Below are 15990 nucleotides of genomic sequence, written 5' to 3'. Positions count from 1 at the left end.
CTCGTGCGATCCACGGGGTTGTTTCTGTGCGGGGGGGGGGGGGGCGGGGACGGTGTTACAGTATGAAGGATTTTGTATTTACTGAGTACTTACAATGTGCCGGGAGCTTTGTATGTATTATCCGCATTTAATCCTCAAGATTAAATGGGTGGTTTTACCCATTTAATGTAAAAAAAAAATCCATGGGTGTTTTTACCACCACTCATGGTTTGAGATGAGGAAACTGAGGCTCACCCCTCGGGAGTGCAGCGGGGCTTAATTTGGGGCCCAGGGAGGTCTGGCTCCAAAGACCACATTTGGTTCCTCTGCCTCCGACCCCGAATTCAGGGGACAGGGCCTCCTGGAGTCAGGGCAACAAATTCTGAGCAAGAAGTGGACCTGTGAACCTCGCAAGCGGGGCTTCATCCCGGGCGAGAGGCCTGGGCAGCTCGGGGCAACACTCGGGTCAACACCGGCGACTAAGCAGGGGTCGGGGAGCGCCCAGCGCGGGGCCTCGACCCGCGCGGCCCTTACCCGGACCCCAGACCCGAGGGTCGGAGAGCGGGTCGACGCGAGATGGCGGTCGCCCGCGACAGCTGCCCTTTACCTCTCCGGCTGCCATCCATGCTTAGATCCTCTTGCAGCCGCCGTGGGGACACGCTGGGTCCCCTCTGGTCCTTCCCGGGGCCGGGCCAGCCCCCGCAGCAGACGTTTGGCGAGAAAGAAGCCACGGGCGGCGGCATGAGCCGGAGACTGACGCAAAGCAGGTTGCTAAGTGCAGCCTCCAAGGCGCCGGGATTGTGACGTCACGGCGCAGGGACGTGCGCTGCCGCGGCCCCGCAGCCCCGCCCCCCGCTGGAGAGGACGCTAGGGTGGACGGGCTGAGCGGGGAAAGATCCCCAAGCGCCAGTCTGTTGCTCTGGATCTCTGCCAATAGTCCACAGAGCGGCCGCCAGTCAGGAGTCGAGCCACCAGCACCTGGCAGGCCTCATCCCTTCGGGAAGAGAGGGAAGAGATGGTAGTCTCATCTGGCATCCATGTCCCTTGGGTCCCGGAAGGAAGCCAAACGCAATTGTTGGTTGAGGTCAGGGTAACATTTAACCAGCTCCAAATAATTAAATTTCCAAGCAGTACGTGAACATTTGGATTGGTGAAAATCCTGGGGATGAAAAACATCTACATATTTATATCTTAATTCTTAACCCCAGTAATCAGTTTGCATTTCCTTTCTGCTTACTGCGCTTCCTCCATCCTCTTCCACCACCCCCCTCCGCCTTTTTTATCTTAAGGCGCCAATGTGTTTTCCTTTATGATGGAAGAGAGTTGCAACATGAACAAGGCATTGATTTATCCGTGACTTTGAACAATTTGTTTAATTTTGAAGGAGTTACTTTTGAATCCTTGGAAATAAGAACAGAATGGGGTGTGGAGCATAGTAATGTGTCGCTTCTCAGCAGCAGCTCTACTGACATTTTGGGCTGGATTCATAATTCTTTGTTGGGGGGTGGCTGTCCTGTGCACTGTAGGATGTTTAGCAGCATCCCTGGCCTCTGTGCACTGCATGCCAGTAGCAACTCACCCACTCCACCCCTGGTTGTGACAAAAAATGTCTCCAGCTGTTGCCAAAGTTCCCCTGAGAGACAAAATCGCACACACACACACACACACACACACACACACACACACACACACACACACACACACCCAACCTCTGCTGTAATGGAAAAAGTACTGGCTTTGGAGTCAGATATGTGGAACTTAATTGTGAGTTTTTTGCCACAGTTAGTTCCTAAATTTCTTGAATTAGTTTCCAAACCTCTCCAAGCCTCAAGCCTCTCTTTTCTAAGATGTAAGAGATGCTACTAACTTTGTAGTTGTAAGGATTAACACATACAGTGCCTGGCAAAATGAGATGTTCAGAAAATAAAAGTTTTCTCTCTTCTAAGACTTTGTCTCGGAAGAACTTGGGTATCAGGAAATTCAGGCATAAGGGAGTAAGTCAGGAACACTATGAAAAGGAAAGGGGAATATACCAGAAATTCATCTGAACTCCTGATTCTCTAAGACTCTAGGGAAAGGAGAAAATTAGATTCAAAATCTGAGAAATATGGAAGTGTGTGTGATGGTTCTGTGGCCCCCAACAGCAGAAGTCATTTAGAAGGGTGCAGCGGTAGAGAGTCAGGTGTTAACCAGAGAACAAAAACACTCTTGCCTACCTACTCATTAATGCTTGAAATCCCTGTCTAAAAACATGAAACCTTTTATTCCACTACTAGCATCTGGAAAATATCTTGCATATAATAGGCCTCCAGTAAGCATTTGTTAGATTGAATTAGAACCAAAACATAAAGGGCAAACGCCCCTGGGAGAAGCAACACAGTGACTTGACTCACACAAAGGTGATGCCAGCTTCTCTTGTGAAAGTAGATTTTGGGTATCAAAAGTAAATTTTAGTTTCAGATAGGAAAGGGGCTCCACGATTAAGCGAGGACAGCAAAGTGGGAGAGGGTTCTGAAGACTATATTGCTTGCTATCCAACTTTAGTGGAAGCCATCCTCATTTCATTATTTTTCTTTTAAGTATTTTATCCCAATTCTTTCAAGAAGTGGACAATAGGGTCTTTTTCTCTCCAATCTTAGCAGAGAACATATTATAAGTGCATTTTAATTTGTCCTTGGCCTTCACTCTACGTGTATAAAGAAGAGAAAGAAGATCCTTTCTGGTTGCTGTTCCCAGGAGATAACCCATGATCATAGGCAGATGCATGCAGCTAATATGGGCTTATTGTAGATTTAGCTTCCAGGAACACGCTTCCACTGGGGAATCACCACCAGCTGCAACAGTCTTGGAGAATAGACATTCCTGAAGACCTTTTGTTGAGTATTTAAACATGAATTTCTCATTGTTAAGAAATCATTCCAATGGTACATTTTTTTTTTTTTTTTTGGCAGTACACGGGCCTCTCATTGTTGTGGCCTCTCCCATTGCGGAGCACAGGCTCTGGACGCGCAGGCTCAGTGGCCATGGCTCACGGGCCCAGCCGCTCCGGGCATGTGGAATCTTCCCAGACCGGGACATGAACCCGTGTCCCCTGCATCAGCAGGCGGACTCTCAACCACTGCGCCACCAGGGAAGCCCCCAATGGTACATTTTTGTTATTTATATCTGGAGGCTTGTATCTGTATTTTAGAAGGAAAACAATTTTCTCCCTTAATGCATTGCTATGTTTACTTTTATTATTGAGTTTCTTCTTTTTGTCTTAGCTTGTCAGCTCAAAACTAAGACTTGTGCTCAGTTGCAATAACTATTCATAGCCTATTTTTCTATTTATCTCTTTAATTCCCTTTATTAGGCAGGTGGCTTTTATTCTTCTACTCTTATTTAATGGTTTAATCAAACCTACTTTTTAAAGCATTAAACATGAGGTTTATTTTAAGTACGAGTCCACTGTGTGTTATACTGACAGTAGATACAGGGCCAGAATAAGTTTGTAAATATTCATACATGTGTAAAAAAGACTGCAACTTACACATTCTTTACTTGATTGAAAGACTTCTTACGGTACATAAAATGCTTTCTGTAGTTGATCTCTGCTTTGTTCACACTGAAGTGAGTTGTATCCAGGTTTTCTAAGCTCGAGACTGCTCAATTGCTGCTGCCGCCACCGTTGGTTTGTTTTCTTTCAGGATCAAGGTGGATACTTTCATATAAAATCTTGTTTTTAATTCCTTCTCTGGTAAGTCTTTCCTGGATTCTTAGCTTTGCATAATTATACCTACAATGGAACCAGCATCCTAAAGTTACCAAGATAAAACCTCCTACTTCCAACATCACATGATCTTCTAATTCTACTGGTTAACAAAAAATATCCAAAGCCAGCCTCAACAGATCCTAATGAACCATATAATATCGAATCCTGTGCATGGGGAATGTTTTCAACATCTAAAATTCATAGGAGCTTAAACGGCTTCCCCTTCCTGGGCTCCCCGGGCTCCAGCACAGCCACCATGGGGACGGTCGGCGCCTTTGCCCCTAATCAAGCCTATTTTTAATTAGATGAGTTTGAAGCCCTTTGGAAATGGGGATATAAATAAAATAAACTATGTATTATTACATACCATAATATATAGCCTAATAATATATTATATAGTTCATTTATTCTATTTTATTATATATTATTTTAAAACATATTGTATTATTACATTTACATTTAATCTATATTTTTATAGAGTACCATTACTTGCATAATTCAGAGGATTCCTGGAATTTATATTTGTCTGCTTGGCCATGCTCAGTATCATCAATGAAAATTATCCAGTAAATGCAGTGAAAGCACCAAGAGGTAAAGGCCAAGATAATCTTTTCCCATTCAATGGCTAATTATGAACATATTTTCATCTTTAAAGTCCCTGAAGGACAAAAATGAAGGACTTTTTTTAGGGAATATTTTTTAAGGTGTACCAATCAGGGCAGAGAAAAGAAATGAAATTAAATGATGAATGTGCCCTATATGTTGGCCCCAGTCTCAAAACAAAATCCCTTAGGTTTTGGTGGAAACCTTGGAAATTTGAGCTATTGACTATTTCTCAGTCATTCTCCAATCAAAATACTGTAGCTATTCATTCATCTAATAAGTAAATGAGAAAATGGAACTTCAGAGCTTGGCGGTATTAGCATGTTATGAAGTAATGGATTAATTTGCTGTTTGTCACTAGAGGGGGCTTTAGGAAAGTTTTAAGCTGCATCTCTATGAGGAAGACAGTCAAGCCATAGGAGGCAACATTAACTTACAAAACTTACTCAAGGAGTGTTAAGGAGTGAAAAGCATTTTGAAACGTGACTTCAAGGTAGAGCTTCTCCAATAATAGTTAGTGACATATATACCGAGTTCTTTCTTGAGCACAGGAAGAAATTACTGTATTATCTGAAGCCCTTCATGAATAAAAAAATCTTCATCATTGTCAACCTATAACTTGAGTTTTCTTAATTTTATTGTTAAAGCTGGAGAGAACAGTAATGACCATAATTCTCTATAAAGCAACATGTGCTTAACAGATAGAAAAAAAGGACAGATAGACAAAAAAAAGAGTGATAATAGGATAAACTGATCCCAAATGACCATTTTGAGTTCTCATAAGAAAAAGAGCTCTGATATCTGAACACAAATATCATCTTGTCCATAGAAATTTATCAGAGCTGTAACACCACAGATTCACTGCACTTTGATGCTCCATTCCACACTTTATTTTCATTTTTCCTATATTTTAAAAGAGCACAAAATTATGACTCTGGAGGTAGCTTAGCTGGCTTCTTGTTTCTTGAAAAGAATCACTCATATCGTGACCCTTTGGAAAGGCTGCCAGAATTGCAGATATTAAGCCAGCTAGTAACTGTAACAGTCCTCCACAGCTCCAATTTCTCCCCAGCTGTGTTTCTTAAATCTTTCTATCCAATTAAGAGAAGAAGTCTCTGTGAACAGAACTTAAACATTCTATGGTTACTAAGTAACCTGTCCCTATAGCTTAAGAAGAGCATTGTATCTATTTTTCCACTGCCAATCAGTTGCCCACAATATATCTAGGTAGATGCTCAGACTGAAGTTTTGATAATCTCCACCTAATGCATTCTCTGTTTACAAGTGGCTTCACCGTTAAAAAGAAAGCAAAGCAAAAAACACAACTGAGCTGTTAGTTTATCCTGATATTATTTCTTTCGGTTAAAAAAATAGAGTTTGGAGTTTTAACGATTAGTGGATTTCTGGGAAGTTGCAATAAAGCTCCTATAGGTGCATCTATGAATAGCAAATAGCCACATAAAATCAGTTAAGAAAAGAACAGTTTGTAAGCCACCAATGAAAGCCATCATTTTATAATGCCCTACCTAGTTTTCCTAAGGGATTCAATCTCCACTCCAGACAAAATGAAGGACAGAAATGAAGGACATTCGGGAATATTTAAATTTAGATTGCATTAATTATTTCTTTATAATTTTGAGCAAATAAGCTTAGACAATGGAGATGGGTATGGGTTACTGACCCCGTCAGACATGCTCAATCTGACTTGCTTGGCTGAAATGTAAGGTTTCTTTTACCTTCTTCGAGTCCTTCCATTTCCTGGTCTGCAAACAACAGTTCAGTGTTCATTGTGTTTTGTGTTTTAAAATAAAAATCGAAATTCTCCAACATTATGAAAATATGTAATGAAAACAGCTTCTTGTTATATAACATTGTGTCCACTGAAGTTTATACCCATAGGCAACTTTACATTAAAGAAAAACATTATGAGTCAAGAAATGAATACAGGAGACCTTTCCCACAGTGAAGCCACAGTCTAGAAACTTTGGTCATGGGCTGGGCACAGAAAGATTTCCTCTGTTGTAAAGATTTCCTTTACAACATGCAGAGTGGATCCTTACGTAAGATAACTGGACATATAAGGTAGAATAAGTGATGCACTGAGCCTTATTAATTTACTTTCTAAACAAGGCTGGCAGTAAACAAATATTTTTCCTTGTATGTCAGAGAATGGGGGCGCTGGAAAGATGCCAGTAATCACCAAGCCAAAAGCTTCATCTTGCAGAAAAGACTGCTAGAGCCCAGAGCACGTAATTAGCCCACACAACTCAGCTTTCTGACTCCGGATTTAGTGCTCATTCCACTAAATCAAGAAACAGGCAGATAACCAGACAATTATCTCAGTGACATTTCATTATGTATGTTTGCTCTTTTATGCGTGTACTACCTAAAACAATGGAAAATTTCTTTTATTGTGCAATCATGAACGCATAAATGGAAAAGGTAAATGAGAATTTGCTTAAGTCCTTTGTCTTAGGCAAACCTGTACTTAAGCTGTCTGAGAGAAATGCAAATAGGTATATTTTAAAGTCATACATTTTTCTAAAAGACCAGCATATATGAGTCTTCCAAAATGAAAGTGAGCCCAGTTGAGCCCAGTTTTCTCCTGCCCTGGAGATGTTTACTTTACCATAATCTGGAGATAATCTGTCATTCACATGGAGTTTGGGATCATTTTTCATTGGAGAATTAACCCCTCAGAAGGGGTAGCTTTTCTTTTGCAAGGATGGCGGAAAAGAATAACATTCGTGACTCTCCCTGTAAACTAAAAACTGCCATACGTTATTTCAACTAATATTAATGAGCACCTACTATGTGCAAGGCCTGTGCTCTTCAGCTCACATTTCCCCTCTTAGAGCCTACAGGACACAACCTTACCTTCTCCAGGTCATTTGCAACCCCTTCAGTGATCCTCTGGGTTTTACCTGCTTTGAGCAGAATCACTGAAAGCTAGACATCTACAGAGCTATTATAAAGTGTCAGGTAATATAGAATAGCCATTAAATGTGTGTTGGAATCTACTTACTTTTGAGTTCTGGGTCTGCTGTTTCTTGGTTCTGCAACCTTGACCAAGGGCTGCATGTCTTCATCTGCAAAATAACAATAATAGTGTCTACTTCATGTGATTGTTGTGAGAATGACACAAGATAATATAATAGCCTTCCACAGTGCCTGGGTGCCATAATTTAGGTTCCCCCAGAAGCAGACCCTGAGGCATATATTCAAGTACAGGTAGTTTATTTAGGAGGTCATCCAGTAAACACCAGTAGGGGGGTACATAAGTGACACGAGAAGGGAAGGAAGCCATAAAGAGATGCTATCAAGCAAGTGGACGAGGAGCTCTGTGAAACAGTACAGAACACCTCAGAGTTATCCTCCCTGAAGGTCGGGGAGCTGGGGTATTTATCCATCACCTATTGTCAGTCTTTGTCTAAGGGCTGCTGGCGGTGGGTGGTTAATTCCCCATGGGTGGGTAAGGTGGGTTTCAGTATTCAGAGAAAGCTCTAGGCAATAAGGTGCAGGTGCTGACTGTTGAAGTTGAGATTGACGTGCAAGGAAGTGGCAAGAGCTGAGGACTGAGAGTAGCCATTCAACACACATTTACTCTTTTTGTTTTTAAATGTTATTATTATTAAGTGACTTATTACATTCTTTTCAAATTGAATATGCATGGCACAAAGAAGGCATTTGTTATGAACACCTGTTATTTGTGTCTGCCCAGCATCCTTTCCCTTTTCTTCTGATGGAAAATGCATCTCTTGTCCTTTGGGTAATACTGTCTTGATCCTCTCTCCTTTCCAGGCCCCTCTCTTCTCCTGCCCCTCTGTTATCACAGGAAAGGGGAATGTGACCCTGGCCTGGCTGGAATATATCCAGCCAGCTAGCTTCAGGGATTGATTCAAAGGTGGGTGTGGAACCCTAGTCAGCATCCCATCTGATCAGTGCCCTCGCTAGGACTTAGCTGCTAGAGCTGTTGGTACTGATTCTTTCTTCTGGGTCTGCTCAGCTGGGTAGAGTTCTGGGATGCTGACAGCTATGTTGCTTCATTTGGAGAGCATATGTGTAACAGATAAAGAGCTAGAGAAGGGTGGTATGGGGGCGGGGAGAGAGAGAGAGAGAGAGAGAGAGAGAGAGAGAGAGAGAGAGAGAGAGAGACTGTGAAGACATCATTTGAACCCCAGAGAAGGGTGGTATGGGGGGGGGGAGAGAGAGAGAGAGAGAGAGAGAGAGAGAGAGAGAGAGAGAGAGAGAGAGACTGTGAAGACATCATTTGAACCCCCAAATACAGCTCTGGTTGAAGTTGAATATTTGAACTGGTCTTCAAGTTATATGAGCCAATAAATTCTTTGCTGTCACTTGCAATGAGTGAGTCCTAGCAGAGCATTTAATACGTATTTGTAGCATTTCGTGCTCTAAAATGCTAAGACTTATCTTTTAATACATCATATTAAGTGTAAATTCCCAAGTAATTGTGAAAGCTGCTTAGCAAGATGTTGGAGACAGGTGTGCACTGACAGTATCTTTATATTCCAGAATATTCTTCCCCTCATTTGAGGTTTTAGCATTGCATGTCTCAGTCACATCATTAACTTTTTTTTTTTTTTCGGTACGCGGGCCTCTCACTGTTGTGGCCTCTCCCGTTGTGGAGCACAGGCTCCGGATGCGCAGGCTCAGCAGCCATGGCTCACGGGCCCAGCTGCTCCGCGACATGTGGGATCTTCCCGGACCGGGGCACGAACCTGTGTCCCCTGCGTCGGCAGGCAGACTCTCAACCACTGCACCACCAGGGAAGCCCATTAACTAACTTAAAAAAAAAAATTTATTTACTTATTATTATTTTTTTTAATTTTTGGCTGTGTTGGGTCTTCATTACTGCGCGTGGGCTTTCTCTAGTTGCAGTGAGCAGGGCCTCCACTTTGTTGCAGTGCGCAGGCTTCTCACTGTCGTGGCTTCTCTTGTTGCAGAGCACAGGCTCTAGGCGTGCAGGCTTCAGTAGTTGTGGCACGTGGGCTCAGTAGTTGTGGCTCACGGGCTCTAGAGCACAAGCTCAGTAGTAGTGGCACAGGGACTTAATTACTCCGTGGCATGTGGGATCTTCCCGGGCCAGGGCTCGAACCTGTGTCCCTTGCATTGGCAGGCAGATTCTTAACCACTGCACCACCAGGGAAGCCCCATTAACCAACTTTGAATTGTCCCAGGAGAAAGTTATTTCACTCCTGAGCACATCAAGAAGAAAGTCTCAGTTTGAGACTAGTGTGGTTTTAGCTCCTCTCACCTTTGCTAATCTCTCTTTCTAACAAGTACTGAAGCTCTAGCTCAGGCCATAGCATTTGAGGGAATTGTTTTTTGCCTTTGTTGTGCTTATGGCAATTACTATCATCCTTCCAACTATAATTGAGGTATTAGTTTTCTTTAAAAATGTTTAACTTAAAAAGTGAGTAAATTCAAAGGAAAGCTATAAAGTAAATAATAGTATGGTGGTGTAACAATATGGCAAAAGTCGTGGGTGGCATTTAAAAGACTGAAGTTTGGGAATTTGAGGGAAGCATTGGCTTATTATAAGGGATCCCTGCTTCCATAGGGAAAAGAGAAAGGCTAGATAGACAAGGATCCATTCAGATTTGCATGGGCTAATTCTCTGTTGTGATTTTGATTAAAGGACGCAATTGGCTTATTGGGGAGTTTCAACTCATTTGGGGGTAAAAACGTAGAAGAATTTTATTTTTTCCAGTCACTGTTTTCATCTGTACTCCCATGAAGTCCCTTCCCCACTGGGTCACAGGGGCTCTTAAAAACACTTTGGCCTGATTCTTTAGCTTTTTGTCATTTTTGGTAATTAAAAGCACATTCAGTTTTTAAGACTCAGCTCTGCTTTTTAAATAAATTGTAACCTTTTGTCAGATCTAAGGCTCTTCTCTTCCCCTTTCCCAGAACTGGCTAAACTGGGGGCTCCAGGGGCTGGTACTGGAGGTGCACTTGCAATGAGTGAGTCCTAACATAGCATTTAATACATATTTGTAGCATTTTGTGCTCAAAATGCTATCAGCTTTTATACACCCCTTCTCCCTACCTCCTTGTCCTGGTTCCTTTGATACTGAGGTGGAGAGGCAAAAGGAATATCTTTATTTCTCTCTTGAATGGCTGTCTCTGTTCTTCTAGCTCTTCGTCTAAGAGCTCAATGTGAAGGAGTAGTGGCTCCAACATGACTTTTAATTTTTTTGGCCACATTGTGAGGCTTATGGGATTTTAGTTCCCCAACCAGGGACTGAACCCGGGCCCTTGGTAGTAAAAGCACACGTCCCAACCACTGGACCTCCAGGGAATTACCTACAATATGCCCTTCTGAAGGCATTTTAGTCCCAAGCAACTTCCTCAGATGCTGGTAATATGCTGCAATACTTGACTCCAAATGAATCCCATCTGGCTGCATCCTTCCCCACTGATTCAGTGCACCTGCCTGTTTGGCCCCTGCTGTAGCAATCCCCAGCCAGACTATAGACTCCAGTTGCATGGACTTGCAAGTGCGTGTGCTATCCTTTTCTGTCTTTGGGGGGAACTAGAACTATGGGAGAAGTGCACGCCCCTGTCTGTCTGACTACCCTCCATCCTGCTTTGTCTCCTTAATTCATTCTCTTCTGCCTGGATCACAGGGGCAGGTGAGCAGATTCGCTGGCTAACAGACATTTAACCAGAGTGGAATCAGAATACCCCTTTCTTTTCTTTTCTTTTTTTTTTTAAACATCTTTATTGGAGTATAATTGCTTCACAATGGTGTGTTAGTTTCTGCTTTATAACAAAGTGAATCAGCTATACATATACATATATCCCCGTATTTCCTCCCTCTTGCTTCTCCCTCCCACCCTCCCTATCCCACCCCTCCTATCCCACCCCTCTAGTTGGTCACAAAGCACGGAGTTGATCTCCCTGTGCTATACAGCTGCTTCCCACTAGCTATCTATTTTACATTTGGTAGTGCATATATGTCAATGCTACTCTCTCACTTCGTCCCAGCTCACCCTTCCCCCTCCCCGTGTCCTCAAGTCCATTCTGTACGCCTGCATCTTTACAGAATACCCTTTCTGTAGGCACCTATGAATTCACCAATGAATGATTCTCCTGGGATCTGCCTCGCTTGGTTTCCAGTAGTGGGAGCCGGGGGTGGGGCGGGGGTGGTCGGGGGGGAGCAGCTTTTCCTTTCCTGACGACAAAGAAGAGAGACAGGGAATGGCTTCTCCTTATAAGAAATGCCCTCCACCAAAAGGTGACTTCTTTTTTCTCCAATCAGCCTCATATTTTCTTGTTGGTGGATGTAGTATGCTGAATGATGGCCACTCAAAGATATCAGGTCCTAATCCCTGGATCCTATAAATGTTATTTTATAAGGAAAAAGGATCTTTGCAGAAACGACATGAGATTCACTTGGATTATCTGGGTCAGGGGTCCCCAACCCCTGAGCCTCAGACAGTTAATGTTAACGGGCCGCACGGCAGGAGGTGAGCAGGGGGCAAGTGAGCTAAGCTTCACCTGCCGCCCTCCATCGCTCACATTATGGCCTAAACCATCGCCCGCCCCACCCCCCATCCTGTTCGTGGAAAAATTGTCTTCCACAAAACCAGTCCGTGGTGCCAAAAACGTTGGGGACCGCTGATCCAGGTGGTCCCTAAATACAATCACAAGTATCCTTATAGGAGGAAGGCAGAGGGAGATCACTCAGACAGTAAAAGAGAAGATGATGTAAAGATAGAAGCAGAAATTGGAGGGATGCAGTCACAAGCCAAGAAATGTCAGCAGCCACCAGAGGCCAGAAGAGGCAAGGAATGGATTCTCCCCTAGAACCTCCAGAGGTAGTGAGACTCTGCTTTTGGCCCAGTAATACTGATTTCAGACTTCTAGCCTCCAGAGCTGTGAGAGAATAAACTTTCGTTGTTTTAAACCTCCCAGATTGTGGAAATTTGTTATAGCAGCCCTAGGAAATTAATATAGTGGGATAGGACACTTTTTGCTGAAATAATGTCTCTCACTGACTGCCATCAAGACAGGCATTTCTCAGAAATAACAATGTGGGGACCTGTAACTTTTTGTTCTGATTTTGGGTCTTTTGTTCTGGGTATAGGGAGCCCAGGAAAGAAATTCCACTAAGAACTTAACACCATCCTGTTCCAAAAAGGAACATCACTGTTAACTCCCAGCATGGTCATTTACATTTTTTTTTTTTTGCTTTTCCAGGCAATTGAGAATGTTGGTTTTCATTTATATATGACAAACAAGATTCTCTCACAAATTATAATAGAAACAACTATTTGATCCCAAATAGTCGATTTTCCCTTATATAATAATAGGACTTCCAAGTTTTAGCTGGGCCATGTGGAATCGAACTACAACTCTCATCCTCCTTTGTAAGTAGGAGGATGACAAAAATTTGGTTAGTGTGTAAAGTAGAAGAGATGCATGCAACACTAGGGCTGTGTCCTTAAAGCAGAGAATGTGCCTTTCTTTTTCCCTTTGCTCTTCCCAGTGGCTGGAATGTGGATGTGATGGCAGGACCGGGAGCAGCCATCTCAGACCATGAAGTGGCCCTGGGAATGAAGGCAATGCTCAGCATAGAAACAAGCTAGAAGGAGCATGAGTCCTTGACACAGTGGCATTTCATACCAATCCTGGAGTCAGACTTTCATAACAGAAAAAACTGAACTTTGGCATTTTCTGTTACTCACTGTTATATGTAACCCTAGCCAAACATAATTAGAATTTTGTAGACTTCAAACTACACTATGGAAATGGATTCTCCTAGAAAGTAACTTTTTTGACCCTTTGGAATTGTCAGTCAATTTGAAATGTCTACCTGGATTAGACTGAAATTATAACAGTATTTTTACTCATATATATGGGTATTTTCATTATTTCTAATATGAGCAATTTGAGAACTGACTTGAAATAAAGAAAACCCACATTCAAATTTTATATAAAGGTTGCCTTTTCCACACTGTATTCTCTGTTCTTGGTGTCATCCAGAATAATTGTTTTAACATTTCTAAAGCTTTGGCTTATGATAGCATGGAAACATTATAGAATGAAGACATGAGATGGGAATCCTTGAGTTACATGGTGTTAACTAGTTGTGTAAACTTGAACAAGACACCTCTATGAGCCTCAGTTTCCTGACCTTTAAAATAAAAGAGTTAAAATACAATAAGTTTTGCTTCCAGTCCTTATTCCATGAAAAAAAAAGGGTATTTTTAAAGAGTATCATTTTCCTAGTGTTCTGACAAAGACCAAATCTCTAAAACTTTTGAGTTATTTTAGGACCCATGCTATCAAGCTGCTTATGGAAGATGGGAGATTTATTGTTAGTGATTTGACTGATATTTTGTTCTTAGAAAATTATTCATGGTCTTAAATCATGTTTAAACATCCAGATTGTTGACACTACCATTTTATAAAAATGTAAGAGTTTCAGAGTAAGGAAGTAAATTATTCTGCTGGGTATCTTCTTGACTGATTGGAGTGAGGTATCTTATGTTAAACCTATAAGAAACTGATTTCTTTTACCCTCTGTTTTTAGATATGTTTTTACATATTCCTTATACCATAGTTCAGTGTCCTCTAGTGGTTACAGTCTAAATCAGAAATCACAAAAGCCTGCAGTGAGTGGGCAGTTGACATAAGCGTGTGAGGTCAATAGGTGCTTGGACATTGGTACTGCTGCCAGGTGTAACCACTGCCTGGGTACTTTGCATTTTCAACAACAGACATAATCAAACACATCCCCTGGCTGCACATCACACATAAGCACCAACTGGTAACCCATGATCTTCAGGCATTGGTGGCCAAACCTGGCTGCTTATTAACAATCTCCTGGAGAGCTTTTGAAAAATACTAATGCCTGGGCCTCCTCCATAGCAATTCTAATTTAATTCAGTTTGAGTTGGGCTTGGGCACTGAGATATATATATATATATATATGGCATCTCCTCTGCCAATACTCATGTGCTTAGGTTTGAAAAGCACTGGGGATATACTGCTATAAATTGCTTACACTACAAATAAAGTGGTATAATACATTTGCAGGGAGACTCTCATTAATTAAAGATGCATATTGTAAACCTAGGGTAACCACTAAACATTTTTGGGGAGCTGCATATGGCTTTTTTCCCTGCCAGTTTTACTGAGGTATAATTGACATACAGTGCTGTATAAGTTTGTATACAGCATAATGATTTAACTTACATCATGAAATAATTATCATAATAAGTTAGTGAATGTCTATCATCTCATATAGACAGAAAATTTAAGAAATAGAGAAAAAATACTTTTCCTGTGATGAGAACTCAGGATTTACTTGTTTAACAACTTTCATATGCAACATACAGCAGTGTTAATTATATTAATCATGTTGTACATCACATCCCTAGTACTTATTTATCTTATTACTGGAGGTTTTTACCTTCATCCAATTTTCTCTCCCCCGACCCCCTGCTTCTGGTAACCACAAATCTGATCTCTTTTTCTATGAACTTTTTTGTACATTTAAGAAATGGATATAAATAATGTCTATAGAGGTGAACAAATGGAATCCTAAACAATACTCAATGAACCTGATAGCGGGCAGAAAAAAAAAGGGGAAAAAAACCTAAGAAATCATGGACAAATGGAAAACAGCTAGTAAGAAGGTAAATTTTAATGTATTTTTCATGTGAATGGTCTAAACATTAATTAAAGGACAGAGATTGTCAGATTAGATAAAAAATAAGACCCAGCTTATTCTTCTTTGCTGCTCTCAAGAAGCTGATTCTGAAACTTATATGGAAAAGTAAAGGAGTTGAAATAGCCAAAATAATTCTGTCACATAAAAGCAAGGTTGGAAAACACATACTACCTAATTTGACTGCTTACTATAAAGCTACAGTAATCAAGATAGGATTGTATTGGTGAAAGGATAGAACACAGATCAATGCAACAGAATAGAGTCTAGAAATAGACTCACACAAATACAATCAATGAATTTTTGATAAAATTGCAAAGGCAATTCAATGTAGAATGGATTGTCTTTTCAGCAAATGGTGCTGGAATAATTGGGTGTCCATATTCAAAAAATTAACCTAGACACATATCTCATACCTTATACAAAAATTAATTCAAAAATGAATTATGAACCTAAATGTAAAACCTGAAATTATAAAACTTCTAGAAGAAAACATAGGAGAAAATTTGCCTCATTTTTGGGTTTGACAGAGCATGACACCAAACTATAGCCAATGAAAGAAAAAATAATTGATAAATTGGAATTTATAAAAATTAAAAACATTTGGTTTGCAAAAGACATTCTTAAGGGAATGAAAAGATAAGCCACAGACTTGGAAACATATTTCAGATCACATGTATGATGCAGGTCTTATAATATATAAAAAACTCTTAAAACTAAGTAGTAATTAAAAATGGGCAAAAGATCTGAATATACAGCTTACCAAAGAATATATAAGGGTGACTCACTTCTACTGAATGGGAAAAACAGTAACTTTACTGTGGGGAATCATTGCAGACACCACCTTAACCAAATGATCAAGGTTAACATCACCAGTAACAAGTCTTGTTGATGTATGTACCTCCTCACATGCTGTGATGTGAAAGACAGTTTACCTCTATGGTATTCTTTCCCT

At 41.2% G+C, this 15990-nt stretch overlaps 1 pseudogene; it reads right to left on the bottom strand.

Moving 5' to 3' along the window:
* Positions 1-3624: 3624 nt before the first annotated feature.
* On the bottom strand, positions 3625-3988 carry LOC103077384 (cytochrome c oxidase protein 20 homolog pseudogene; annotated as a pseudogene).
* Between the last annotated feature and the right edge of the window lie 12002 nt (positions 3989-15990).

The sequence above is a fragment of the Lipotes vexillifer genome, unplaced genomic scaffold, assembly GCF_000442215.2.
Source record: "Lipotes vexillifer unplaced genomic scaffold, Lipotes_vexillifer_v1.1 scaffold883, whole genome shotgun sequence".
Taxonomy (NCBI): domain Eukaryota; kingdom Metazoa; phylum Chordata; class Mammalia; order Artiodactyla; family Lipotidae; genus Lipotes; species Lipotes vexillifer.
Note: the sequence above shows the minus strand (reverse complement) of the source record. Positions and strands in the feature narration are given on the sequence as shown.